The sequence below is a fragment of the Gorilla gorilla genome, chromosome 8 (assembly GCF_029281585.2).
Source record: "Gorilla gorilla gorilla isolate KB3781 chromosome 8, NHGRI_mGorGor1-v2.1_pri, whole genome shotgun sequence".
Taxonomy (NCBI): Eukaryota; Metazoa; Chordata; class Mammalia; order Primates; family Hominidae; genus Gorilla; species Gorilla gorilla.
The window spans coordinates 24,008,869-24,017,399 of record NC_073232.2 but is presented as its reverse complement, the minus strand read 5'-3'; the positions used below and the strand labels follow the sequence as shown (position 1 = coordinate 24,017,399).

General features: G+C 44.8%; 1 pseudogene; it reads left to right on the top strand.

The window, feature by feature from the left end:
* Positions 1-7,310: 7,310 nt before the first annotated feature.
* LOC101149994 (olfactory receptor 7E24-like) lies at positions 7,311-8,531 on the top strand (annotated as a pseudogene).

The window sequence follows — 8,531 nt, the reverse complement described above, 5'->3', positions numbered from 1 at the left end:
CAACCATCTTTTGATATACACGAAGTCCTCACTTCATTTTGGAATTCCCTGAAAATTGACTTGATGGAAACAATGTACAGCAGGTCCTCCAACACAATTGGTGCGTTCAAAGTTGTGTAGTTATAATGTTGGTGAGGAATAAGTGGTTTCACTATACCTAATTTTGCTTAAAGGTGAAGTTTCCAAGAGACTTTCAAAGATGTTAAGTGAGGACATACTGTACATCAAATTCATATCCTCTTCCAGAGGTCATGTGGAATTTCTTTATAAACTGCTTCTAGAGAATCTATTTAGGCAGGTTATGTGTAGAGATCCATGTGGCCGTTCCTCAATCTTGGCTTTGAGTCAAATCACCTGGGGAGCTTACAAATGATGAGGCCTGGTTCTCAATACCTGAGATTCTGATTTCCCTGCACCTGTGTGAGTATGTGAATTTTTTTTTTTTTTTAAACACCAGAGGTGGTTCCAATGACGAAGTTTTTAGAGGCATCAAGCTCCAATGAGTAAGAACAGAAGTTAATTGTAATATGATTTCTTCAAATATTATCTTCAAATGCATTGTCCATCAACACCATACAAATGTTTATTATGCTGTTGTTTCTTACCATTTAGCATTTTCTATTTTTTTCTTTTTCTTTTTTTCTTTTTGAGGCAGAGTTTCATTCTTATTGCCCAGGCTGGAGTGCAATGGCACGATCTTAGCTCACTGCAACCTCTGCCTCCCCTATTCAAGCGATTCTCCTGTCTCAGCCTTGCAAGTAGCTGGGATTACAGGCATGCACAACCATGCCTGGCTAATTTTTTTTTTTTTTTTTTTTTTTTTTGGTATTTTTAGTACAGACAGTGTTTCTCCATATTGGTCAGGCTGGTCTTGAACTCCCGACCTCAGGTGATCTGCCCGCTTCCGCCTCCCAATGTTCTGGGATTACAGGCATGAGCGACAGCACCCAGCCACCACTTAGCATTTTCATTTTACATTTGTTGAAATTATAGATTTATACACACTTGGGTTGCTGCTTTGTTATACACTTGCATATACATAAGATGGGAAATAGAAAAGAATAAAATGGGCATGGTATCCCTGAAGATTCACATTCCGAGACATGTTAAAAAATTTGCTTTTTAGAAATTTGTTTCAATTGAGAAACTGTGGTATACACACCCAATGAAGTATTATTCAGCCTAAAAAGGAAGAAAATCGTCTCCACTGCAGACAAAATGGATGAGATTGCAGGTCTGTATATTAAGTGATATAAGCCAGGCACAGAATGACAAATATTTCACATCCTCACTTCTGTGTAGGAACAAAAATGAAAATCTTGGCCAGGTGTGGCGGCTCAGGCCTGTAATCCCAGCACTGTGGGAGGCCGAGTCGCACGGATCACTTGAGGCCACGAGTTGGAGACCTGCCTGGCCAACATGGTGAAACCTGTCTCTACTGAAAACACAAACAATTAGCTGGGCGTGGCGACGCGTGCCTGTAGTCTCAGCTACTCGGAGGGCTGATGCCCAAGAAGCGCTTGAACTCAGGAGGCGGGGGTTGCAGTGAGCCCGGATTGTGCCTGTGTACTCCAACCTGGGCAACAGAAAGAGACTCCATCACACACCTACACACAAAAGGAATCTCGGGAAGGTGTAAAGTATAAAGGAGGTTAGCAGACGCTAGGAAGAAAAGGGGTGGGATGGGGAATGAAGAGAAGTGGATAATTGGGTCCCAAAATACAGAAAGATGGAATAAGTGAGTTCTAGTGTTTGACAGCACAGTATGAAAATTTTAGTTCACAGGAATTTCTTGCATATTTCCAGATGCTTTGGTAAGAAGCTTCCTAACTTTCTCATTATGCTGGTTTTTCAGCTATTCTCTTTCTGCTCTCGAAATCATGCTGGATTTTTTGTTTTTGGTGTTTTGTTTTGAGACAGAGTTTCACTCTTGTTGCTCAGGCTGGAGTGTAATGGTGCAATCTTGGCTCACCGTAACCTCTGCCTCCTGGGTTCAAGCGATTCTCCTGCCTCCATATCCCGAGCAGCTGGGATTACAGGGATGCCCCAGCATGCCCAGCTAATGTATTTGTAGTAGAGAGGGGGTTTCTTCCTCTCTGTGAGGCTGGTCTTGAACTCCTGACCTCAGGTGATCCGCCCGCCTCGGCCTCCCAAAGTGCTGGGATTACAGGCGTGAGCAACCGCGCCCGGCACATGCTGCATCCTTATCTGTTGTCTGTTGTTGTTTGTTTGTTTCTGAGCCCAGAAATAACTTCTCCCCTATATGTTCAAATGATTTCTAACATGAGTGCTAAGAAAGTCCATTGGTGGAAAAGCAGCCTTTTCAAGAAATGGTGTTGGAGAAACTTGATTTCCACATGCAGAAGAAGGAAGGTGGACCCTATGTCACACCGGGTGCAAAAATGAACACAAACTGGATCAAAGACCTCACCCCAAGTGCTGAAAGTATAATATGCCTCAAAGAAAACATCGGCCACACTTTCACGACATCAGATTGGGCAATGCTTTCTGGAATATGACACCAAAAGCATAGGCAACAAAAGAAAATTAGATTCCTTGGATGACATCTAAATGACAGACACTTTTGTGCATCAGCAAACACTGTGAACTGAGTGAAAAAATAACCCATGGATTGGGAGAAAGATTTGCAAATCATATCTGTGAAAAGAGGCTAATATCCATCATATATAAAGAAGAGCCAGAACTAAACAACAAGAAACCCAAAGCACCCCATTAACAATGGTCAGAAGACTCGAGTAGACGTGTCCTGAAAGAAGATATAGCAATGGCCAATAAGCGTCTAAAATGATGTTCAAAAACACTAATCATAGGGAAGCGCAAATCAAAGCAAGAATGTGATACCACGTATTAGGATGGATATGATAAACGAACAAGCCTTGGTGAAACTAGAGGGAAGTAGGAATGCTCGAATCTGATTGGAGGGAGTGTAAAACCGTGAAGGAATGGGGAAGATAGTATGGCCTGTCCTGGAAAAAGTAGAAACAGAATGATCAGATGTTCCCGCAGTTGCACTTGTGTGTACCCACCAAAAGGAATTAGAAGCCAGGAGTGGAGGAGAGATTTGTACACCCATATTCATAGCAGCGTTACTCAAAACAGCCAAAATGTGGAAGCAACCCAAGGGTTCGTGGGCAGATGAATGAAAAAGCACAGTGCAGTTCATTCATACAACGGAAGACTATTCAGCCATAAAAATGCAGGCACTTCTGGCCGGTGCGGTGGCTCACGCCTGTAATCCCAGCATCTTGGAAGACCGAGGTGGGCGGATCACCCGAGGTCAGGAATTCGAGACCAGCCTGGCCATCTTGGTGAAACTCTGTCTCTACTGAATATGCACAAAATCAGACGAGCGTGGTGGCGCGTGCCTATACTCCCAGCTACTCGGGAGGCTGAGCACAAGAATCGCTGGAACCCGGGAGGCGGACGTTGCAGTGAGCCCAGATTGTGTCATTGCACTCCAGCCTGTGTGTCAGAGTGAGACTCCATGGAAACACAAAACAAAACAAAACCAAAAAAATAAATAAATAATAAAAAACCGAAAAAGCCAGGCAGGCACTTCTGACACAGGCTGCAACATGGATGAACCTTGAAGACATTATCGCCAGTGAAATAAATAAATCCCAAAAGGATAAACATGATCAGCCTCCGTGGCTCGCACCTGTAAACCCAGCACTTTGAGAGGCCGAGGCAGGCGTATCACTTCAGGTCAGGAGTTCGAGACCAGCCTGGCCATATTGTGAAACTTCGTTTCTATTAAAAATACAAAAATTAGGTGGGCGTGGTGGCGCACGCCTGTAACCCCAGCTACACGGGAGACTGAGACACAAGAATCGCTTGGACCCACGATGTGGAGGTTGCAGTCAGCCGAGACCATGCCACTGCACTCCAGCTTGGGTGACAGAGAAAGACTGTCTCCAAAACAAAGAAACAAAGAAAATTAAACACGATATCATTCCCCTTCTGTCAAATGTCTAGAGTAGTTAAATTCATAGAGTTGCAAAATAGAATGGTGGCCCCCAGGGGTGGGCGAGAGAGAGGAATGGAGAGTTTGCTAAATGGGTGCAATTTCCATTTTGAAAGCTAAAACTGTTCTGGAGATGATGGCGGTGATGGTTGCTAAACAATGTGAATGTAGCTAATGTGATTAAACTCTAAACTGAAAACTAGTGGAAATTGTGAATGTTCATACTGGCCATTCTATATGCAATAATCCGTATTTATAATTTTTAGGATTTATATGTGGCATATTTTCCCATAATAAAAGATGAAAATTAAAGCACTTGGATCTTGAAAAAGAAAAGAAAGAAGCTAAGAATGCACACAAGCTCTCTCCTGATTAGAGGAAGAGCCCCAAAACTTCTATGGACACTGACTTTTCCCTTCTTCTTCTTGCATGATTATGAGGAAATCTTTAGAGGTTGGGGAACTTGGGTGACTTCGGCTAATGAGGAGCTCTATGCCTTGAGCCCCCCAGGCCATAGAATAGTAAATACTCAGTCTGTGCCTCCAGCCCTGCAGTGTGAGGTTGCAGTCCTGTGGGCTCCACACCCGTCACCTGTATCAGGAGGCTCATGTCTCGGCCTGTCTTCTTGCCAGCCTTGAGGACGGAGTCTGAGCCTCCCATGTGCACCACGCAGGAAGGACAGTGGACCTGTTCTCCGTGGTCATGACCCAGCACAGGGGAAGGGCAGTTCAGTGAGTGCTGAGGGACGGTCGGGAGCCTTGTTTGTTTCCTCATCCTCAGGACAAACGGGAGAGTGCCGTGGCCAGATGAGAGGAGACCAATGTGCAAACTGTCAGCTCAGCAGACTGTGGAGTTTCTGTTCTTGGTTGTGGTGGGGGGTCTCTCTCAGAAATCTTCTTCAAAATTGTGCTTCCCTCCCCCACTGGTTGTCCTTTTCATAGACATCTCCCCATGCGAGCAGGGAATGAGTCCCTCTAAACTATTAATTCCCTGAGAACAACAAAAAGATGATGAAGGTGATGATGAGGATAAAGAGGATGATGACAGACACCATGGCATCATGAACCCTTACTGAGGGCTTCCTAAAGGCCAGGCTCTGAGCTCTGTGGTCTATGCTACTTGTTTCATTTCATCTGTGTTGTCTCCCAGTTATTAGTGCACATTTCATGATTATTTTACAGACTAGAAAAGGAGCAACACATTTTCATATAACTTGTACCAGATCATGAAGTCAAAAAGGGTGAAGTCCAATTTGAACCAGGCAGTCTAAGGCCAGACACATGGCATTTGGCCATTCCTCTCCCTGGATCCAACCTGCCCCCTCCAATCCTTGTCAGTCAGGTGGATGCCCCTGCTCACTGTGCCCTTCCCTTTGGGGGTCCCTTGTAGACCACAGCTAGACCAGTGGGTGCCACAATCACTGTGTCAAGTATGGAAAGGGCAGCTGAGATCACATCAAAGATTCCAGAAAGAATTGGCACAGGATCATTCGGGATGCATCTCTCCCTTGCCCCTGTTCCTGGCTTTCCTTACAGCTCTCGACTTCCTCCAAGGAGTCATCAATTCGGGGTTTGGCTTCCATTCCTATTCAGGAAGCTGGAAACCCTTTCAGAAATGCTCCTCAGATGTGCCTGTGGTTAAGACCTCTGAGCTTCTTTGAAAACTTTTGGAAGCTGGGTGCGGTGGCTCACCCCTGTAATCCCAGTACTTTGGGAGGCTGAGGCAGGCGAATCACAAGATCAGGTGTTCGAGACCAGCCTGGCCAGCATGGTGAAACCCCCTCTCTCCTAAAAAGAGAAAAAAATGAGCCAGGCGTAGTGGCGGGTGCCTGTAATCTCAGCTACTCGGGAGGCTGAGGCAAGAGAATAGCTTGAACCTGGGATGCGGAGGTTGCAGTGAGCCGAGATCACTCCACTGCACTCCAGCCTGGGCAAGAGAATGAGACTCCGTCTCAAAAAAAAACAAGAACAAAAACAAAATAAAAAACCCACAACTTTTTGAGAGTTTGGAGACCATCAAGTATGGTACGCAGGACTTAGAGTCTGGCCATTAATTTTCGATACCACTCTTTCTATTTATGTGTGTGGCAAAAGGTGAGACGTCCATCCTCTGAGACTCAGCACTCTCATCTGAGTTGATTTCTAATTGATCCAATGGAAGTGAGCGACACTGAAACCAATCGTGGGTGCCCGCTGCGTGATCTCTATGTGATGGATGCATAAAGTCAAGGCAAAGTGAATTTTAGTTACATTCGTTAATATTTTCAGCTTAAACTCTATACGGTTCAACGGAAATATCCCCTGGCCTGAAGTTCTGGTTTCCCTGCATTCCAGACATGACATTTTCTTTTGTCCTTATCTCAGTAAGTCCTAAGTATTGTGAGAGGAACAAATGAGTCTCTTTTGTTTCTGATTCCCCAGAGCCTATATCTTGCTTGGCACATAGGAGATAGCCAAAGTCAACACCTATGTGAATTATTGAATTGACACTTCCTTGGTTCACAAAAAGTGGCTGTCATCAATGTGACATCAGTCCTACAGAGTGTGTGTTTTTTGTTTATTTTTTTTGAGGAGTTTTGCTCTTGTTGCCCAGGCTGGAGTGCAGTGGTGTGATCTCAGCTCACTGTAGCCTCTGCCTCCCAGGTTCAAGCCATTCTCCTGCCTCAGCCTCCCAAGTAGCTGGGACTACAGGCACGCACCGCCATACTGGGCAAAGTTTGTGTATTTTTAGTAGAGGCGGGGTTTCACCATGTTGGCCAGGATGGTCTTGATCTCCTGACCTCGTGATCCACCCTCCTCGGCCTTCCAAAGTGCTGGCATTACAGGCGTGAGCCACCGCGTCTGGCCAAATGTTCTGATGAAAACTCTAAGTCCACCTAAGCTAAGGACAGGAGTTACAGCTTCCATGAATTTTAAAACAAGACCCACAGATTTGAGGAAGCAATTACTCTCTCGAAGGTGAAAAGTCAGAAAACAGAATGATGAAATCACTAGGACCTACCTGGCCTGTGGAACTATTTTCTGCTTATGAACTATCAACTTTAATTTCATTTCCAGATGGCATGGTCTCAGCTGTTATACAGTGTTTATTAATGTTCAAAATCAAGGGAATTTGAATCCAACTATTCAAAGAAAATAAAATATTAGAGTTCTTATTTTCCTTTAATTAGGATAACCTTTTTCTTAACGTGAAGTGAATGGTTTTATTACATCATTTTCTTCGGAAAAGATAGGCTGTATTTTCTAGCAATGACGAATTTGTTATATAGGGTGATCTGGTTCTTGGAACATTCTTGAGTCTAGTGTCTCTAAGGCGGGTGTGTAGAGCAAGAAGTGAAGAACACAGAAATCAATGATGAAAGCATTAGAAGACAACTGAGTTTGTCAGCACTGCAAACTATTGCTGAGTGTGGATTGCTCTGAAATCTGAAAACATGACTTGTGAATTGCTTCTATCCAAAATGCAGACACAATGCTTGGTGTTGGTTTACTTGTTCCGATTTCTCAACCCTCTTTTCTAGGCAAAAGGTGTCCAGTCTCTACAGACCCACAGAATCTAACAGATGTCTCTATATTCCTCCTCCTAGAAGCTCAGAGGATCCAGAACTGTAGCCGTTCCTCACTGGGCTGTTAGTGTCCATGTGTCTGGTCACGGTGCTGGGGAACCTGCTCATCATCCTGGCAGTCAGCCCTGACTCCCACCTCCACACCCCCAAGTACTTCTTCCTCTCCAACCTGCCCTTGCCTGACATCGGTTTCACCTCCACCACGGTCCCCAAAATGATTGTGAACATCCAATCTCACAGCAGAGCCATCTCCTATGCAGGCTGCCTGACTCAGATGTCTCTCTTTGCCATTTTTGGAGGCATGGAAGAGAGACATGCTCCTGAGTGTGACGGCCTATGACCGGTTTGTAGCCATCGGTCACCGTCTCTATCATTCAGCCATCATGAACCCGTGTTTCTGTGGCTTTCTAGCTTTGTTGTCTTTTTTTTTTTCTCAGTCTTTTAGACGCCCAGCTGCACAACTTGATTGCCTTACAAATGACCTGATTCAAGGATGTGGAAATTCCTAAATTCTTCTGTGACCCTTCTCAACTCCCCCATCTTGCATGTTGTGACACCTTCACCAATAACATAATCCTGTATTTCCCTGATGCCATGTTTGGTTTTCTTCCCATCTCGGGTACCGTTTTCTCTTATGATAAAATTGTTTTCTCCATTCTGAGGGTTTCATCATCAGGTGGGAAGTATAAGGCCTTCTCCACCTGTGGGTCTCACCTGTCAGTTGTTTGCTGATTTTATGGACCAGGCATTGGGGGGTACCTCAGTTCAGATGTGTCATCTTCCCCGACAAAGGCTGCAGTGGCCTCAGTGATGTACGCGGTGGTCACCCCCATGCTGAACCCATTCATCTACAGCCTGAGAAACAGGGATATGAAAAGTGTCCTGCGGCAGCCACATGGCAGCACGGTCTCATCTCAATATCTTCTTATCTGTTCCATTCCTTTTGTAGTGTGGGTTAAAAAATGCTGCAAGATGAAATAA